This window comes from Mesoplodon bidens, assembly GCF_964165515.1.
Source record: "Mesoplodon bidens genome assembly, chromosome: 2".
NCBI lineage: Eukaryota > Metazoa > Chordata > Mammalia > Artiodactyla > Ziphiidae > Mesoplodon > Mesoplodon bidens.
In genome coordinates, this window is record NC_138177.1 from 180,052,482 (window position 1) to 180,073,523 (window position 21,042).

A 21,042-nucleotide genomic window follows, 5' to 3' on the forward strand; every position below is an offset into this window, starting at 1 on the left:
GACCAAGGACCCAGGGGCATCAAGGGCCTCTGGGTTCCCATGTCCATCTTCACCCCTCACCGCATCAACCCGACTCCCGGGCCCCGCCCTCACCAGGCCACAGGAAGCGCCGGTCCCCCCACCACCGCCCAACATACACACACACAGCATCTTCCCGGAAAGGAAGAGGGAGAGCAGAGGCTTCCTGTGGTCCCCACCTGGCTGTCAGGGGTGCGACCGTCCACGGCATCCCCTGGCTCCCCGCTGGCCCCCCGGGGGACGCTTGGTCAGACCCTCCCACCTGCCCCGGAGGCTCCAGGACAGGCCCGGGGCACCGGGAAGTCCCAGAAGAGCCTGGGCGCAAAAACCCAGCAACAGTTGGGACTCCCCTCAGGCCTTCGCCTGTGTCCCCGCTTCCTGTCTGTGCGACCAGGGCAGGACGGAGCCCGGCACACGGACAGAGGCCGGAAGGTCAATGGAGAATAAAAAGCACCCACCCAAGAAGCCCGCGGATCTGTGAGGGCTCAAAAAAACATCAGCCCCCTTTTGCCACAGGAAATCAGCTACGCGCGGCTTCTAAACCGTCTTTTCCCACACGGTGGCCTGAAAATCTCTACCCCACACCTGTGCATGTGCACACGCTCGCGCAAACACACACACACACACACACACACACTCTTCACCCCTTCACCTCTTGACTTGCGAAGGCAATGAGTTTGTATTCTGTCTTCCACCCTGGATCCTGGACAAATTACTCAGCTTCTTTGAGCCTCAGTTCCCACATCTATAAAAACACCTAAACTGAAATACCAGACACAAAATACCAGACACCTAAAGTAAAAACCCTGGAGTCCTGTTGATTTTGATGATGGTATTTATTAAGCGCTTACTGCACACTGGGGACCATCTAAGCTCCTGAGCATATGCACATCCCCTGCCACCAGTGAAAGACCACTTCCCTTCTTCCCTTCCTTCTCTCTCTCTAGTTCTTACACATCTGAAGGGCCAGCTTGAGTGTCACCTCCTCCAGGAAGCCTTCCTGGATTCACCTTCTGACCTCATCAGAATCCTCCAGAACTCCACTCACCTCTCATTGCTTTTATTACCTGATGCTTAACATGATATTGTTTGACAGTTATCAGTATATTTGCCCTTTTTCCCTTCCAGAAAGCACACAAAGCAAGCTCTCAAAGGCCAGAATTAAGGATTGTAAATTCCAAGGCATGTTCCCTCCTCGGAGCAGGAAAGCCCATGGGTGGTAAGGCCCCACCCCACCTCAGGCCTTGGAGCCCAGTTATAGAAAGGAGAGCACCTGGCAGTTCACCCATGTCAACCCATTCCATCCATGGGGTCCTCTGACACCCCCCTTTCACAGATGGGAAACTGAGGCCCAGGCCAGAGAGGCAGGAAATACCACAGCAGGACTCTGGCCACCTCTATCTGACTCGGAAGCCAGGTTCATAACTGCTCCAGCCCCTGCATCCAGACTAGATGCGGCTTCTGGGGCGGCATCCTCCAGAGAAGAAACCGTGGGCCAGAGACACCAGCCAACAGAGCACCTGCGTTTGTGCTCCGAGGCACAGGGACACGTGTGGGCTCTGAGATCCCCAAACACTCCCAGACCTGTTGGGAAACAGCGACTTCTCTGAGGCCCTAGATGCCCCCTCCATTGATCAGCCCCTTTGCTACAGCCCATGCCCTCTCACCATCTGGCATGGCAGGAGCCCCAGGACCCAACCTCAATGCCAAGTCTGCTCTGCTTGGCCAGTGCCCACGCCAAACCAGCATGCAGACATTACACGGTGGAGCCTGTGTGGGCAGACACACACAGACACACACAGACACACACACACACAACGCCCTTGCCCCTGGGGGCTGCCTCTCACCCCTTCCCCAGCAGAATCTACCGTGACTGGGCACACCACCATCTCCAACTCACCTGAAGCAGGTGGACCGGCCATCTGGGCAGTGTCTCTTTCCCAGGCCCAGGCCCTTGGGAGATGCAGCCAAGCCCCAGGGCAGGCGAGGACGGCTGTCTCACCTGGCACCTTCCCCAGGTGCCCCTCCCTGACCCTGCGGGACAGGGCTGAACGGGGAAGAGCCTGCAGGACCCGGTGGCCGCTGCACCTCCCTGACCTCCCGCACCTGGTCCCCACTGGTAAATGACTAAGCGATTTCCACCTCGGAGCCCGCCTGGCAAGAGGCCCTGCTGGCTGCGGATCGGCACCAGGATGCCCGGAGCCACACGCAGTAAACCCATAATTGGCGAGTCCTCTTCTTGGGAAAGAAAACCCCCTCCATGTTTTGTTTTGTTTTGTTTTCCCCTTAAATGAAACAAATCCACCCACGTAGTTACTGGAAACTCAAGCATGTGAAACTGAACCGTTTGTAAAGAGAATTAGTCAGCAACCTTGTGAGCAGACCAGCAGTCCCTCTGTGGGTGGAACTGCCTGTGCTCTCCAGGTTCCTGTCCAGAAGGGAAGCAGGACAGCATCGACCTCCATGCCAGGTTCTCCAAAGTCCAGGTGATGCCCTGGGGGTGGGTCAGCATGAGAATGCCTCGCCATTCGAGGGTGAGTCCACTGGCACCGGGTGGAGGGTGAAATGCACTTCTCACTACTGTACACACGGGCAATGGTGATAAGCCCAGGCTCAGGGTCAGGCTCACTTCCAAATCCCACCCCCTCCAGTGAGTTGAACCGCCGGGGCTCAGTTTCCTCATCTGTAAAATGAGGATTACAGAACGTGCCAGGTGCATCGTCAGATCACCAGAGACAATCTAGGGGAAGTTCTTTGTGCCTGGCGCTAGAGAGGCGGCCACAAATGCTGACTCTTGAGAAGGTGCCTTTCGTTGGGGAGCTAAGGAGGGCGCTGATGTGACGGTCTTCAGGTCCTGTACCTCGGAGCTCTGTCCCTCTTGGTGCAGTGGAATTTGCTGAGCTGGTTTCCAGCCCTGCTGCTTTATCCAGGCTGTGGCACAGCCAAGTGGGAAGTGGGACAGGTCAGGTGCCAGCAGGTACAGGTCTAGTCCCAGCGCCCTAAGCCCCAAGCTGGGGACTTCCCTGGTGGGGCAGTGGTTAAGAATCCACCTGCCAGTGCAGGGGACACAGGTTCAAGTCCTGGTCCGGGAAGATCCCACCTGCCATGGAGCAACTAAGCCCGTGCGCCACAACTACTGAGCCTGCGCTCTAGAGCCCGCGAGCCACAACTACTGAGCCTGCACTCTAGAGCCCACAAGCCACAACTACCGAGCCCACGTGCTGCAACTACTGAAGCCCATGTGCCTAGAGCCTGTGCTCTGCAGCAAGAGAAGCCACTGCAATGAGAAGCCCACGCACTGCAACAAAGAGTAGCCCCCGCTCACCGCAGCTAGAGAGAGCCCACGCTCAGCAACGAAGACCCAACGCAGCCAAAAATAAGTAAATAAATAAGCCCCAAGCTGTGTGACTCCACTGGGTTCCTTGGCCCTGCCCCTCTCATCTGTACAGAAAGGGCACAAACATTCTATTCTGTGTTGTTTCTTTAAGAACAAACAAAAAACCCACTAAGTTATTTGCCTACTTAAAAAAAAAAAATCTGGATTCCTGGCTTCTCTTAGGGGAGAAAGAAGTGGGCGCTATAGTGCCCTGGACTCCACATCTCTGGGTAGGAGAGGCCCCCGCTTCTACAGGACACACGCATGCTCTTTGCCACAGTCCTCATTCCGCCCTATAGCCTTCCACTGGCTGCTTCATTTGCACCTCCTTCCTGGTCCCTGGGGCCATCCGAGTTTGTGACCCAGTTTAAAACCCTAATTTTATTTAGGAGCACAACCTCACCCACTGTCACTGGAAATAGCCACAGGAAGTGTCCCTTGGGAAGGTAATTAAAGTCTGATGCTTAAGGCTGATTTTTCTCAGAGAAAAACATGACAATGTAAGAAGACTTATGCCCCACTGTGGCCAGGGGAAACCCAGGAAGGGGGCCGTAGTCTGCTGAAATTCCTTACGGGATTTACTAGAAAAAGAGCAGAAGCATGTGTCCAGGGTCCTGTCCTTCACTGCCTGAACTTCCCTCCCTCTCCTTTGGCTTCTGAAGCCAAAGAGGGCTCACTCTTCGGTTCTCGCCCCTCTGGATGTGCAGAAGTTGGGCAGTGGGTCAAGACGCTGACAAGGACCCTTTAGGAGGGTTCCCGGACAGCTGCTCACAGGACAGGGAGCCCCCAGCTTTCCGAGCTGTGTGGCTATTTCGTTTATTTAAGGGGGCAGGAGAGAGAGGATTCAGCAGACACGGCTGAGCCTACTCACAGCTCAGCAGAGATACTGAAACTGTCTAGTGAACGTCTGAGGATATTTTCAAGTTGTCTGGGTCCCTCCTGAAGGGAGAAGTCAAGACTCAGGATCTCCTGTTTCCCTGCCTCACCAAGGACACTTGGCAAATTCAGCCTCCACTGCCAAGGGCCGGCCATGGCGACACGGCAGGGCGAGGCTGGACCGGCCTCAACCCCGCTTTGCAGCATCACGTGAACCCGTTCTCCCCTCCTTGTCTTGGCTCTCGTGCCTCCTCCACCTGGGGCACCGTTCATGGGCCCTTTCCTTTGCTTGGCTAAGGCTTCTCTCCTCCAGAAAGGTTTCTCCCCCACCGTCCCCCCGGAGCACCCCAGGCACACCCGCAGCGCAGAACCGCCGCTGTGCGGTCTCCCAGTGACTGCTGCTTCCTGACCCACTCCCCAGCCCCGCCAGATCCTGAGCCTCCCCACGCCCCGAGGCCATGTGGGGCAGTGATTCAGAGCAGAGCACGGACTGGGTCTGAGAGCAGCTCGACGTCTTAGCTCTGTGTGATCCCAGGCAAATGATTTGATGTTTTTTGTGTGCTTCAGTTTTCCCATCTGTAAAATGGGCATAATAACCCCCACTCAACGGGGTTCTTGGGAGCAGTATAAGTTAATGCATGGAAAGTGCCGAGAACGATGCCTGGAACATAGCAGATGCTCAGTAAACATTAAGCAAACTGGTCTAAACACAGGAGGAAAGAGTGGCCCATGTGCGCACGTCTGCTGGGGATATGCGCAGCCTCAAGTCCGGTTTGAGCAACAGGCACTCACTGTCCCTGGTCACCTCACCTTGGCATCCTCCACACAGCCCAGAACTCCACCTGAGCAGCCTTCAATAGGTTCTTTCCAAAACCACACTGCTTCCGTGAGATGACAAGACGTGAGGTCGTCCAGTCCTCAAAACTCAGCTCATGAGCTGCTTGCCCAAGAAACCTCCATGATCATACCTGCCTACATCGCTACCAGCACTTACGGACTCAGGAAAACTGCAATCCCCCTACCTCGGTTCCCGCCTGCAGAGAAATGAATCCTGCATTAGCTCCTACGGTTTACACTCTGAGCCTCGAAGAAGACAGCCTCCCACGGCTACAATATCCAGAAAGGTTGGGTACTGCCTGCTTTGTCTTATAAAAAATTCAGGGGAAGCAGTTACACCAACACAACATTTGGTCCTCAAGAGGCTCCCCGTGGCCGAAGAAGGGAAAGCCAGCCCCACTTTTCTACTTTGTCTGAACGCAGCTATTTTATCTGGCTAGGATTGAAGTGTGGTTCAATCCAAGGAGAAAAGTCCCCATAGAGGCTCCAAACCCACCTTCCTGGGAAGAAAACAGAGATCCCATCCTCAAACCCATAACATGGTGGATAAAACCACATCTGTGCCCAACACGCGGTAACTCGGGCAGAACCATCTTGGGCGCCGCAGCTCACCCTGGTCCCGACCTTTATCTATTCCTACAGGTTTACTGACGCATGTTGCAGGGAGGGCAGAGGCAGGAGTGGGTGGGAGAAGACCACCCCTAATCTGCCTCCGGGAGAGTGGCCCCCAAAATTATTTTTAGCAGCTCCAATGATTTTCCCCCCAAATTAAGCCTTGTACCAAACTCCACCCCGCTCAAGAAAAAAGAAAAGAAAAAAGTTGAAGTTCTCTGTTCACATGGCCTGTCTTCCTGCTCTGTGTGGCATCCCTGAGGCTCTGCGGGAAATCGGGGGCTGGGGAGGTGATGTCCACACAGGCATGGGACAGAGCCCTGCACAGCCTTCCGAGCAGGGGGTCCCGGGACGCCCAGTGCCCTTGTCAGAGCCACCGAGGAAACAAGAGCACAGTTTTAACCCCCCAAAGCACGAGAGCCCCATCTGACCCTCCCGGGGCTTCGTTGTCATCCCTCGGCCCAATCTGTCCAGAAAGGAGGATGTTTTCTGCGCGCAGCTGAGCCGAATGATTGGGTGGTGCCCACTGCCAGTGTGGTGCAGAAGGGGGGCTCCAGACACTGGCCTCTGCTCTTACCTGTGTTCAGATTTTTCCATTAGGACTGCCCTGGTGGCGCAGTGGTTAAGAATCCACCTGCCAACGCAGGGGACATGGGTTCAAGCCCTGGTCCGGGAAGATCCCACATGCCGCAAAGCAACTAAGCCCGTGCGCCACAACTACTGAGCCTGCGCTCTAGAGCCCACGAGCCACAACTACTGAGCCCGCGTGCTGCAACTCCTGAGCCCACGTGCCACAACTACTGAGCCCACGTGCCACAACTACCGAGCCCACGTGCTGCAACTCCTGAAGCCCGCGCGCCTAGAGCCCGTGCTCCGCAGCAAGAGAAGCCACCACAATGAGAAGCCTGCGCACCACAACTAAGAGTAGCCCTCGCGCACTGCAACTAGGGAAAGCCCGCGCGTGGCAACGAAGACCCAACGCAACCAGAATTAAATAAATAAATAAATTTATTTAAAAATGTTTTTTCCATTAAAATATACATGTAAACACTGACTGCAAAGCAAAACCTCAGCACAGTGAGACACCCTGGGGGTGAGGAGGGGGAGACACCCCAGTCATGGCTCGGGACTCGGCTCAGACACAGCTTCTGGGTCGGCGCTGTCTGGACACCTTCCAGTGCGGGCACTGTGGCAGCCGAGACAGAGGGGGCATTCAGGGAACACTGGTGAATGAGGAAGGAATTTAAAAACCCTTATCCTAAGCTGTCTAGACACCCCTGAGAGTGACACAATGGTGAGGAAGATGGGCTTTCTGGGGCCTTGGAGGGCACAAGGCAGGGGGTGCGGGCAAAGAGACAAAGATATAAAATATACAAAACGGCTCAAAATTGGCCCAATACGCTGGAACTGCAAGGAATGGGCGGGGTGGGGGAAAGCTCTATCTTTTGAAACTCACACTTCTCCAAAGATGAGGAAGATATTTTTAAAGGGACCCTGACATTTATATATAATTTATACGTAATTAGAACAGATTTCACATTGGTGTTGCCCCTAAGGATGATCCTGCCAAGCTTCACAAAGGCAGGGCAACCGGTCTCATTATAGCTTCTTAAAAGCTCCAAAGTGAGCCACTCTGACAAGCAAAACCCCTCCCTCCTTCAGAAATCCACAGAGGTGCCCCCAGCGCTTGGCAGGGCCCCTCCCCTCTGAAAATCTGCCTTCCTCTGAATCCTCGGTTTAATCTCGGGGTTGCATGAGGCTCCCTGGCCTCAACCCAACAGGCAGATCCACCCTCGAGGCCCATTTCCCGTGTGGCCTTCCCACCATGGGTGTGGGAGCTCACGGGGTCTCCCCATCAGCCCCCATTCCCGAGGGAAGGTGCAGGGCCATAGAGGAGCAGCACCGCCCCAGCCAGAAACCCCAACCTCAGTCAGACCTGCAGCCAGATCGCCAAGCAGATGGCTGATGATCTGCCGGTGGGCGCCCAGTGCATCTGGGCAAAAGGACCAGGGCACTGAACCGATGCTCCTAAGAGGCCCTGGTCAGAGCGCGGACCCCACAGCCAATGGAGACGAAGTGTCTTGTTTATGCACGCTTCACAGGAGCAATGTTTGGGGCAAATGGGGGCGGGGATGCAAGGTCACCCCGTACCCACTGACAACCCCTGGACCTGGCATTCAGGGCTCCCTCCCACACAGCAGCCTTCCCGTGATCCTCCTCGTGACAGCCAGTCCGTCCTCCTCGGGGTCACTCTGTGAAAACCCCCATCCTAGAGCAAAATCTTCTGGACAGCCACAGGAGGCCCCCTGCGCCCACTCAGCACACCTGGCAACAAGCTAGTGTTTCCTGCACACACCTGTCATCTCTACCTGCTCGACCCCAGACTCCTGAGAGGCCGGGGTTGCATCCCACACCTCCAGCATGACGTCTGGCAAAGATTAAGCGCCCAATAGACGACGCGGTGTGTCCAGTTGTCAGAGCAGGAAGCACACAGCTGCGGATCAGGCCAACCTTCTATCATCCACGGGGCCGTGTCACCTCCGGCGGCACAGAAAACGTCTCTGACACTCACTTTTCTCATCTGTAAATGGGGAGGTCATACCTGCTCACAGGTTGTTTGAAGGATGAGAAATCCGTCTATAGCAGAAAGTACAGTGGCTGGCACATGGGAGGCATTCGATATAAACTAAGACCATTTCTGGTAGAGCCATACACAGAGCAGACGGGAGTCAAGATACCCTCAACTAGGTGTTGGCCCAAGAATGGGAGGGAAAGGCGGGAAAATGTTGTCAGAGGGCTCCTACAACTACAGGGCCAGTGTGCTCCCGGACAGTGACAGCGCAAGTCTCCCTCCCCCCGCCCCCACCTGGCCTCTGTGCCTGTCTACAAAGTGTCTCCTCACCCACGGTCATGGCACCATGGCCGAGGACCTAGGCAAGGGTGGACATAGAGCAAATGGCCCCACCGTTCATGGACACTGGTCAGGGCATCACTGCCCCAAAGCAGGGCAGGAACCTCTCAGTCACACCGCAGAGGAGACAGAGACAGTCAGGTCTCAGAAAACTGGGAGGAAAGGGGAAGAGGAAGTGCCTGGCTCAAGCCGAAGGTCTGCTCCCAGACGGGCCAGCAGGATTTGAAAGTGGCACCAAATGGCAACGCTGTCAGAGACCAATCCTGGAAACAGCTTCCACCCAGGGGCGGCTGGGGGAGAAGGAGCGCCACGACCCCCAGCCTCTGAGCTGGTCCACAAAGACACATGCGGCATCGCTGCCTGAGATGGGGCGGGGGTGGGGAGGGGGAGGTGCACAAAGTGAGCCTGAGACCAGGTCACTCCCTGAAGGCCACGTCACGGGTTTGGGAATTCACCCTAAGAGCAAAGGATGCTGTTGATGGGCTTTAAGAAGGAAGTTGACATTGTCAGGTGCTCACTTTTAAAAGATCACTGGACGGGCTTCCCTGGTGGTGCAATGGTTAAGCATCCACCTGCCAATGCAGGGGACACGGGTTCGATCCCTGGTCCAGGAAGATCCCACGTGCCACGGAGCAGCTAAGCCCGTGCGCCACAACTACTGAGCCTGGGTGCCGCAACTACTGAGCCCGCATGCCGCAACGACTGAAGCCCACGCGCCTAGAGCCCGTGCTCCGCAACAAGAGAAGCCACCACAATGAGAAGCCCGTGCACCACAACGAAGAGTAGCCCCTGCTCACCACAGCTACAGAAAGCCCGCGTGCAGCAACGAAGACCCAATGCAGCCAAATAAATAAATTAAAATAAATAAATAACTGGTTTTTAAAAATGGAAAAAATGAGGAACCATGAAAAAGTTCACTGGATGCAAGAGGGCAGTGGCTGGGTCTTTGGTGGTTATGGATACAGGGGGAAAGGCAGGTATCTGCAGTTTCTTGCTTTTTCCAGGTGAATGTTTTAAGACAAGCTCTCATTTCCACCTTCAAGTAGCCCCCACGTGAGCCAGGAGGGGGAATCCAGCTTCCTTCTAGGGAACACTTCAACGTGCTGTGCCCAACATAATTAGCCAGAAGCCAGACACAAAAGGTCCCAGAGTGGATGATTTCAATTATAGGAAATGTACGGAATCGGCAAATCCATAGAGACAGAACGCAGACTGGTGCTTGCCAGGGACTGGGGGAGGGGCACGGGAAGTGACTGCTTAATGGGTACAAGGTTTCTGTTTGGAGTGAGAAAAACGTTCTGGAACTAGATGGAGGTGGGTGCACAGCATGGTGAATGTACTAAATGCCACTGAACTGCTCACTTTAAAATGGTTAAATTTTATGTTATGTGGACTTCACCTCAATTAAAAAAAAAAACCCATAGGGGCTTCTCTGTGGGCGCAGTGGTTAAGAATCCGCCTGCCAATGCAGGCGACATGGGTCCAGGAAGATCCCACATGCCGTGGAGCAACTAAGCCGGTGCACCACAACTGCTGAGCCTGCGCTCTAGAGCCCGCGAGCCACAACTACTGAGCCCGTGAGCCACAACTACAGAAGCCCGCATGCCTAGAGCCCGTGCTCCGCAACAAGAGAAGCCACCGCAATGAGAAGCCTGCCCACCGCAATGAAGAGTAGCCCCCGCTCGCTGCAACTAAAGCCCACGCACAGCAACAAAGACCCAACACAGCCAAAAATAAATAAATAAATTTAAAAAACAAAACAAATAACCCCCATAGTCAGCCAATATCACAGAGCACATCAGCATATGGAGACCTCCTGGAATCTGGAGCCACCAATCCCATTTCTGCTGGGGGGGGTGTCACCATTTCCCCATAAACCTGGAGCCACGTCTGACTCTCATCAGCCCCCTACACCCTATGTATCAGGCCACAGGAGACACCTGACCCTCTGGCCTGTCTCTCAGCTCACTCGTGTCTGCTGCTTTACTTCTTTGTGGCAGAGTTTGGTGATGAAGGGTGTAGACCCAGGAGAGCCAAGCTGCAGGGTCCAGCTCCCAGCTCCTGGGCAGCCCTGAACTCATCTCAGTTTCCTCATCTGTAAAGTGGGGCAGCACCTACCTGCCCTACAGGCCTCACTGACATTATGAGGACTGGGCGACTTCACACACACACAGCCCCTGGGAGCACGCCCACAAGCCAGCCTCCAGTAGGTGGCTGTTGTGACCGTGCTCAGAGCCCAGCCTATGCCTGCATTTATGCTGCCCATTCTCCACCTGATCTCGTGTGTGTGGCTCTACTTCCTACATTAGTGACTCCATCCCGTCCAAAGTGTCCAGCTTGGTGCTCAAGTGCCCCTAAGCCCATCCTGCCCATCCACCTACCCTCACACCGCCCACACTCCCTCCCACCTCCACCTCCACCTCCCGCATCTGGGCTACAGGGTAGGAGGCATCCTGCAGGAAAACGGGTTCTCTTACGACACACACACCAGTTCTGCTGTGCCCAGAGTCCTCTCCACGGTCAAAGTTTGCCTATTTACAGTGAAGACCTAATGAGCAAACTGCAGCAGGAAGCAGCATTTGCCATGAGAGTCAGCCATCCCGCTGCAGGGACCCAAGGCCAAGAAGGTGAGACAGCCAACAGGAACCAGGCATTGCCCTGAGGCGCTCAGCCAGTGCCCTGAGGAGTTCAAGTCAGAGCACACCCTCCAGGTGCCTCCCCTGGGTCCCAGCCCCTGGATGGGAGCATCCCCCAATGTCCTCCCCCTCCCCATGGGAGCAGCCCCCAATGTCCTCCCCCTTGCCCCTCCCCATGGGAGCAGCCCCCATGTCCTCCCCCTCCCCATGGGAGCATCCCCCAATGTCCTCCCCCTCCACATAAGAGCATCCCTCTATGTCCTCCCCCTCCCCATAAGAGCATCCCCCAATGTGCTGGCCCCTCTCCCCAAGGCCCATCTCCTGGTGTTCTCCAGCCTCTCTGCCCGCATTCAGCCCCACTCCAGCCACACACTGGTCCATGCTCACCTTCCACACCTGCCGTCCTTCCACCTGAAATACCCACGTGCCTCCCAGCCACCTTCTCCCTGTCAGTATCTCCCTACGTCCTGGCGTCAGGTCATCATGGGAGACAGGCCTACATCTCCCACTAGACAGACAGGTCTCTGAAAGCGAGATTCCCCCCCTCCATCCTTTGTATCCTCAGCCCCAGCAGACTGGCTGCATACTGTAGGTGCTCAGAAAATGTCTGAATGAAAGAATGAACACCAGGGGTCCGATAACAGCTCACGAGAAGAGACCTGTTTTGGAGCTCCTGACCTTCCACAGAGCCGTGGGGGAAATTCTGGTCTGTGAATTGAAAACTTGGCAGTCAGGCCCCATGACGAGAGTCCAGGAGGGGTCAACAGGATACAGATGCAGGTGACTGAAGCTGGGAGGGGCAAGCGGGACCTGAGTGAGGAGGTGGGCGGCCTGAGAGAGATGTGAGGAGGGGGCGTGCGTGCGGGTGGAAGAGGTCTGTGAGGGAGGCATGGCAGGAAGCGCCAGGAGGGGCACAGCAGTGGCCGGGGTAGGGGAAGAGCTCTCTCTACGCAGGGAAGAGGGGCAACGGCACCAACGCAGCAGGGATGGCACGTGGACGTGAACTGAAAGGTCCTCGCAAGCGCGGGCAGTTAGGATGGTGACCTCCAGGGGCTGCTGGGAAGACCTAGAAGTGCCAGGGAAGTGAGGAAGTGGGAGCCAGGTGTGTGTTGCCCTGGGAACGAGAGGCTGGATGGCGGCTGCAGGGGCCGCTTCTCCCACCCTGACAGCACCTCTGGGGACTCGCGGCCAAGTGAAGCCTGAGCCCTGGGGCCCCTCCCGGCTGCAACCCTGGCTCCCTGGTCCCTGCAAGTCCCCACAAGGGGCCTCAGTTTACCTCTGACCAGCTGGAGGGGGCAGCAGGCTGTGAGGCTGGGCCAGTCACATCGTGGCAGCTCTAGAGCCCCCAAGCCCACCATCAGAGCCCCTCCTTCCTCATCCCCACAGGGACCCCAAAGGTCCACGACGAGGCCCCTCCCTGGAGCCTGTAACTCGCAGGGAGAGCAATGAAAAACCAGAGACCAAGTGTCCACTGCAGATGAATGGAGAAGCAAAGTGTGGTCCATCCATACAGTGGAATGTTATTCAGCCATAAAAAAGCAGGAGATTCTGACACGGGCTACAGCACAGGTGAGCCTTGAAGACATCGTGCTAAGGGAAATAAGCCAGTCACAGAAGGGCAATCCTGTATGATCCCAGTGACATGTCAGATCTAAAGTAGTCAAGTTCACAGAGACAGAAGGTAGAAGGGTGATCGCCAGGGGCTGGAGAGAGACGGGGAGATGGGGAGGTAGTGTTATCGGGGACAGAGTTGTAGTTTTACAAGATGAAAAGAGCTCTGGAGGTGGAGCTGGTGCTCACTGCAGAGCAAAGTGAATGTGCTTAATCCCACTGAACTACACACTTAAAAATGGTTAAGATGTAATTTTTTTTTTTTTTTTTTTTTTTTTTTTTGCGGTACGCGGGCCTCTCACTGTTGTGGCCTCTCCCGCTGTGGAGCACAGGCTCTGGACGCGCAGGCTCAGCGGCCATGGCTCACGGGCCCAGCCGCTCCAGGGCATGTGGGATCTTCCCGGACCGGGGCACGAACCCGTGTCCCCTGCATCGGCAGGCGGACTCTCAACCACTGCGCCACCAGAGAAGCCCTTAAGATGTAATTTTGATGTCATGTGTATTTTACCATGATTAAGAAAAGAGAGAGAAAAGCATCAAAGCCCTAAGCCAAGAGAAAGCTCCCCAGATGGCCTTTGGGCACCCTGACGCCCACTGTGGAGACCCCAACACACACCCTCTTTGTCAGAGGTGGACCCTCCCAGGACATGGCAGGCCCAGACAGGAGCACCAGGCCGAGGGCTCTAGTGCCAGGGTCTCTTCCCTGGTTCTAGGTGGAAATGCCAGGAACGAGGGTTCCATGCCCTCTGCATGCTTCATCTCATGCCAAGTGCTCTCTTGCTGATGGCATTAACCCCCTTTAAAAGAAGGTTCCAAAGTTTCTATCTCCAGCCCAGGCCTCTCTCTCGAGCCCCAGGCCTAGCTGCCATCTGGACACATCGGCTTAGACCATTTCCAACTGGGACAGGTTCAAGGCATGTGTGTGTCCTTAGCCCCCAGCCCTCGCTACCGGGTCACCACCCACTCTGACCCCCCAATAGACACCCACAATTCTTCCCCCTTCTTTAACATCCCACGTCCAACTAGTTACCAAACCTGCCAACTCCACCCTGAAAACGCCACCTCCACCCTGCCCGGCAGGAAAACAGACGCAACGTAACCCAAGGAAACATTTTTAACAGTCAGAGGCCCCGAGAGCAGAGCCGGCAGCTATGTGTGGCCACAAGCAGCCTGTCTGGCGAGGGCTGTTCACAGCTGGAGCAGCTGTTGAGACCCTGTCACTAGGTCGACCCTAGATTCCTACTCAGCGTGGCGCTACGCCCTCAGCCTTGGGCGCATATCGCCCACCGCCTCTTTCATTTCCCCAGAGGCACCCCGAGGGCGGCCAATGCTCCCACACACACCCCACGCACCATCATCCACAGGGGGAGTTCAAGACGGTTCAGCTTGGGTTTACGTTGGGGGCAGCGCTTGGGGACGGACCATTTCCGCATCCCTGACGCCCAGCCCTGCCCTGAAGCCCATGCCTGCCTTGCAAGGGCCCAGCCTCAGTGGAGGGACACGGACAACACACAGCCTTGGTGGCTTCTCCAAGGGAGGCCCAGGGAGCCTGCGTGCTCTGTCTTCTGACCAGCAGACTCATTTATTTGTTATGTTGGACAACGAAGAGAATTTTTAAAACACAAAACAGCAGGAAGCTTCCCAAAGGCTTTGTGGGGGGGTGGGAGCTTTGGTGGCAACAAGGCAGATCCCCTGCCGTGAGCCATCCTCCCCTGGGCACCGCCAGGAAGGACCCTCAGCTCCAAGTACGGAAGAGTACCCTTACCCCGACTTGCCCTCCGAAGTCTACCTCTTGGAGACTTAACGCTTCCCCTAAATGCTTTTTAGAAAGTACTTACAGGTGACTGACATCATGTCTGAGATTTGCTTCCAAATAACCCAGGATGAGTGTGTGCATGTGTGTGTATGTGTGGGCATGGGCATGTGTGCATGTGTGTGCATGTGTATGTGTGGGCATGGGCATGTGTGCATGTGTGTGCATGTGCATGTGTGGGCATGGGCATGTGTGCATGCACATACGTATGTGTGTATGAGTGCTGACACTTGAAGCTGGTGAGGGAACCTTATATTTCTCACAACTTTGGTATATGTTTGAAACTTTCCATAATAATAACAATTTTTCATTAAAAAATTAACAAATGCTTCCTGAAGAAAAGGCTAAGGTGATGGAGGTGGGAGACTACTGGTTAAGGGTCTGGGTGCCAAAATCACGTTGAGGGTTTTCCTCCACCAAACAGTAGCAAAACTCTAACCTTGGCCAAGTCACGTGGCTGTTCCAGCCTCAGTAGAAGGTGGACGAAGGGAAAAGCCACTCACTGCCCTGGGTTCATAGGAAGAGGACGAGGGTTAAGGACTCAGATCAGAGTCTGCCACTAGCGCAGGGGCCATAACACTGTTTCCCTCTGTCATTATTATTACTGTCATCATCATCATCATCATCACCAAACAAGGTCGTACCCACAAAGCATTTACAGCACAGTGCCTGGCACTTTTCAGTCTTAGATTGGGAGGGATGCTATCAGATAACAGGGAAATGGGAGAGCACTTGGCTGAAAGTCCAAAATAAAGGTCCTTTTTTTTTTTTTTTTTTTTTTCCCCGGTACGCGGGCCTCTCACTGCTGTGACCTCTCCCGTTGCGGAGCACAGGCTCTGGACGCGCAGGCTCAACGGCCATGGCTCACGGGCCCAGCCGCTCCACGTCATGTGGGATCTTCCCGGACCGGGGCATGAACCCGTGTCCCCTGCATTGGCAGGCGGACTCTCGACCACTGCGCCACCAGGGAAGCCCTAACGGTCCTTATTTTAAGTCTGGATTTCATGGGTCAGGCTCGTGGGGGAAGGATGAGGTCCACCTCCAGGTGGACCGAGGCGTACCTATACCTGCTCTGTGCTTCTGTCTGATAAAGATGCTCATTTTCAAACTTTTCAGGAACTAGAAGATAAATCGGTCATGAAAAACAGCCACCACCTAGTTCTTGGGAAGAATTGTTGCAAAATTCCCAGACTAAGCTCTTGAACACCGTTAAGAATCACAGGTTTTGCTAAGTGTGAAAGCGTGCGAGCAGGCAAGTCTCTGCTCACCCAGGAGGAGGAGGAAGGTGCGAGAAAGGACAGGCACAGCACGGGGGGAGCACAGCATCCTTCATCCTCAGCGAGCAGTGGGCAGCGCGGGCCTCCACCAGCTGGACACCCACCACGCTCCCTCGACCCATAGGAAGATGATTCCCCAGGGGGTGTCAGAGTTTTACCAGGCAACCCAAGGGAGCCCACTGACGGGTGGTTTCAGCCTTACTGGAGCAGCCCAAGGAACGCAACCTCGCCCAGCTCCAAAGTGACATCACCTGGGACCCCAGGCAGGACCACTTCTCCCTAAGAGGCCTGGAACCCCCAGAACCCACTGATTCTTCCTAGAGCCCCGACCTCCCTGAAGCCAGGCCTGCCCCTGCTCTTGACTGTCAGAGCCACTGTGGTCAACGTGCCACTGCTTTTATTCTCTCTGCTTCCCTGGTGGTAGCCAGACCGGGAAAGAAAAGGAAGTTTGTAAAGTTATTGCATTAGGTCACTCCACACATCCCCATCTATCTCTCTTGCTTTCTCTCTCTCTCCATCTACTGGGTAAAGCACTCCCTGCAGAAAACAAAGCAGTAAGGGAACAAGAGAAGTGTTTAAAATGATCTAATCCAGCCCATCACTTTACAGCTGGGGAGATAAGAAGTGCCTGGCACATGACCTCAGCACTGGTGACAGTAACCCAAGGCAACAGCTTAGGGCTCTGGAGACTTGGTCCACAGCCCCTGGCTGTACAGTATGGGTAAGCCAGCCACCCTCTCTGGGCCTCTGCACGGAAAGGAAGGGTTGGCCCAGATGGATGCCCTATAAGTAACATAGGGCTTCCCTAGCTGCATGACTCCTCAGTGGGGGAGAAGTCTGCCTATACCGCTAACACTTAATCTAGCACGCTTTCCACAGTGGGAGTGGGGGAAGTGCCAGGAAGGGGTGCAGCAGAGAAGGTAGGGGCAGCCCCGCCCCCTTCCTTGCTCTCTGTCCACACACCCAGACCAAGGTTACAGGTCTGCCTCCCCCCAAAATGTTCTGCCCGGGAGAGAATTCTTCCAAGGATACCAACCTTTAGTCAGCAGAGATGGCATTTTTACCATCAACACCTGTCAAAACTCAACTCATGACCAGTTTCTGATGCTACTGGCTGGAGCATTTAATTAAACATTACTCACTCAGGAAGCAGCCCCTGCCAACTCACCTCCAAACCATACAGTTCATTTTCAGAGAAAAAGAGAGGGAGGGAGGAGCCTGAGCTCTCCTCAGCTGGTACCAGCAGAACTGCCCGAGTCCCCTGTTCCCCTGTTCCCGGGTCCAGCGCAGCGCTCTTTTGAGAATCAAGCAGGGAAAGTCAAGGTAAGCAGATCTCAAGAGCCAGCAGTCCCACTGCCAGATTACCATGGATGGCACACACACACACACTCACAGAGACACACTCACCACACACACAGAGGCACTCAGAGGTGCACACCAACTCACACAAGGACACACTCACACATGCACTCAGAGACACACACTAGCCCATATACATTCATACACTTATTCACGCACACACACACACAGACGGGCTCACACAGACACACTTTCACACAGCCCTCCCACACACAGACGTACACTCAGCACACACCATACACTCACACTCACACCTCGCAGTCTCTCCCCGCAGACCAAGCCACCGCGCCGCCAGGGCCGTGAGCATTCCGAGGAGCCTTTGCCTTGAACTTGAACAGGACAGTTACCGCCGACGGCCCCAGGCTGCTCCGGTTTTTCCGTTTTAATCGATTTCCTGACAGAACTCTTCGGCTCTCTTGGTGACCGGGAGAAGCCGCGGCGGCTCCGGGGCGGCGGGGAGGGCGGCACCGCCCGGGGTGTTGCCCGGCGGGCTCCCCGGGGTAAGCGCTGCGGGCAGAGCTGGGGAGCCCCGAGGGAGTTAGTCGGGCTGCGCTGCGACCCCAGATGGCGGGAAAAGCGAAAGTAACTTCGCGGAGCGGGGTCGCGCTGCCCCCCGCCTCTGCCGCAGGGATGGTCCCGGGAACGGAGGCCCCCGGGAATGCCAGCACCTACAAGTCGGCGGGGGCCGCCGCGCGTCCCGAGCCCCTTCCTGGGCCTGCAGCTGCCGAGGCTCAATCCCGGGTGCGACGGTCGCCGGGGCCGCCGGGACTCCCGCCCCGTCTCGTCCCCCCAGGTGGGACCCGGGGCCGCGCGACCTGCCCGCGCCTGAGGCGGCAGCGGCGCTGGGCGGCGCCCCGGCCCCCGCTCCTGGGACCCGCGGCGAGAGAAGGGCTCCCCGCGCACCCCTACCGGGTCCCCAGCCGGGACCCCACCCGGTCCCCACTGCCCGGTCCCGCGCCCGGGTCCTCACTCGGTCCCCCAGTGCGATCCCCGCGCGCACCCGGCCTGGCCCCCTATCCACCCACCCAGTCCCCGTGCCTGGCCCTGCCTACCGTTCCGGGGAGGCCGCCGCCGCCGCCCGCTCTCCGGGGCCGAGGAGGCTCCCGCCGCCGGGAGAGAAGCCGCCGCCTCCCCGCGGCCCCGGCGCCAGCGCCTGGAGCCTGGTTCCTGCGAGCGCGCGGGCTGCCGAGCGCGACTTCTGTGCGAAGAAGGAAAAGCACCCGTAGGCTTTAAAGTGAAAAAAGGAAAGCGCAGGGGGGCGGGGCCGGCCCGCCCCCGCCCCGCCCCGCCCCCCGGCTCCGGCTCGGGCTCGGGCTCCGGCTCCGGCTCCAGCTCCGGCTCCGGCTCGGGCTGCGGCGCTCTGGGCGCTGAGCGCTGCAGCGGGGGCGGCGGCGGGGGCGCGGGGCGGGTGGTGTGTCACGTGCCCGGCGCTCGCTCGGCCGCCCCAGCCGCCGCCCCACCCGGAGGCCATCGGGGCGCGCGGGGCTGCGGCCGAGCTGCCGCGCGGGGCGGCGCCGAAGCTGTGGTCCCTCCGGAGGCGTCTTTGGGAAACGCCGGGCAGCCTCCGCTGGGCAAGAGGCCGGAGTTGCAACACCCGGAGGACCGCGGCGGCGCTGGGCCCGGAGTGGGGGCGGGGGGCTTACTAATAATAATTTTTGTAATCTCTTGGGAGGATCAGTGTTGTTTCAATAACCTCGGGAGCGAGGCCTTGCTTGCCTCATTTCAAATTCCCAGCAGCTTAAAGTTCCGTAATTCTAGGGCACAGGAGAGGAGTTCCTGGGCCGGCAGATAACCCAGGGACTCGCCGCCCTGCCGGAGCCCCGGGACGCATTTCCGTCTCGGTGCCCACAAGGACCCGGGTCTTGGGACTCCCAGACCCTGGGGGCCCGGCACCTTGGCATCCCCAGCTCCTTGATGGCTCTGGGCATACAGCAGGCGGCTTCGCCTGAGTGTTTGTTGAATGAAGGAAGGAAGGAAGGAGAGAATGCCTGGTAGGTACCCACCGCCCCCAACCCCGCCAAGACTTCTCTAGGTCACCAAAGAAATTCCTCCCCCGCCCTCAACAGAGCAGGCAGTTGCACCCTAGAACTGGGAAGATTGTAAGGAAAGAAGGTTTCAAAGACCAAAATCTCTTTACATTCCTCCACCCCTCGTTGTGTGTAGTGTCCCTGGAAGGGAATGGAGAATTAACATTATTAGAGAAGCTGCTGGGAAGAACATGGCTCCACAGTTATTTCATCTCTACTGTAACTAGGAGGGCGGGACTGTTAACACCGATTGCAAAGATGAAGCAGTGAAACTGAGCAGGACCCTGTAGGGGCTCCTCGGCGTAGGGAGCCTTTCTGTGCAGCCTCCATGACCTTCTCTGAGTTCCAAAGGGCAGATTTGAACAGTTGCTAATCCGGGAAGAGAGGGGATGCAGAGTCAAGGGAGGAACACCCAAGAAATAGTCGTACAGCCTTGGGGCAGAGTCCTGGTTCCAGCTAAAGGGACACACAGAGTAATTTTTTTTTTTTTTTTTTTTTTTGCGGTACGCGGGCCTCTCACTGTTGTGGCCTCTCCCGTTGCGGAGCACAGGCTCCGGACGCGCAGGCTCAGCGGCCATGGCTCACGGGCCCAGCCGCTCCACGGCATGTGGGATCTTCCCGGACCGGGGCACGAACCCGTGTCCCTGCATCGGTAGGCAGACTCTCAACCACTGCGCCACTAGGGAAGCCCCAGAGTAATATCTTTAAACCCTTTTTTATGGAATTCAAACCCAACAAATGGAAGATGTCAGCATTCTCCATACCAGAGAAGACCACCTGAGGCCAGACTAAAGGAACCAGAGAAGCTCATCAGGATTACCTGAGGGGCTACCCTGGCGGTCCAATGGTTAAGACTCACTCTTCCACTGCAGGGAGTGTGGATTCGATCCCTGGTCAGGAAACTGAGATCCCACACGCCTTGCGGTGGGGCCAAAAAATTTTAAAATAAATAAATAAAAGATTACCTGAGACCAGATTAAAGGAGTGCAGGTCCTGCACACACCCTGATCTTATCAGCAACCTCACCCTTTGAAGTATTGCTATAAAACTCCTCACCAAATCCTCCCGGGTCGGGACACATATTTTTCGAGGGCAGGAGCCTGCTGTGTCCCCCTCTGCCTGGCAAAGCAATGAAGCTATTCTTTTCTACTTCACCCAAAACTCTGTCTCGGAGATTCAATTCGGCACCAGTGTACAGAGGCTGAGCTTTCGGCATCAGCAGCAGTAACTGGGGAAAGGCCCCGCTGTAGCAGAGCTTGGGGCCCAGCTGGACTCTGTGAGATGCCAGAGTTTGTTGTCTTCTCACCTCACTGGTGCTGAAAGTCAGTTTTGTTTTGTTTTGTTTTGAATTTTAAAAATACTGTAGCAGTCATGGGCAGGGCGGGCCTGTGTTCCGGCCTTGGTTAACACTCTGGGTCTGAGTTGTCTAGTATGTTGAACCTAGGCCTGGCAGGCAGGGAGCCACTGCCAGCACCCCAGGGATGCTTTGCATTTAAAAAGAGCCCCGGACTCCCTTTAGCCGCTTGCGATTTGAGAACTGTTAGTTGTCCCAAGATGAAATGGGACTTGGGAGAACCATGAAAATGAAACCTTGTAATTCAGATTGGGACTTGGACCCACGGTCTTTTAACTGAGATCACACCTGCTCTCAGGACTTAGTGAAGCTCAGGTTCTTGATGTCTCATCACA

General features: G+C 56.2%; 1 protein-coding gene across 3 annotated transcripts in view; it reads right to left on the reverse strand.

Annotated features, from left to right (window-relative positions):
• The window catches only part of SPSB1 (splA/ryanodine receptor domain and SOCS box containing 1), a 68,705-nt gene extending 50,238 nt beyond the window's left edge, over positions 1–18,467 (reverse strand). Inside the window, exon 1 of one of the 3 annotated variants that reach the window (XM_081215187.1) lies at positions 18,379–18,467. The gene's annotated coding sequence lies outside the window, so the exon portion shown is untranslated. The remainder of the gene's footprint in view (positions 1–18,378) is intronic. The other 2 variants (XM_081215188.1, XM_081215189.1) reach the window with 2 other exon arrangements.
• Between the last annotated feature and the right edge of the window lie 2,575 nt (positions 18,468–21,042).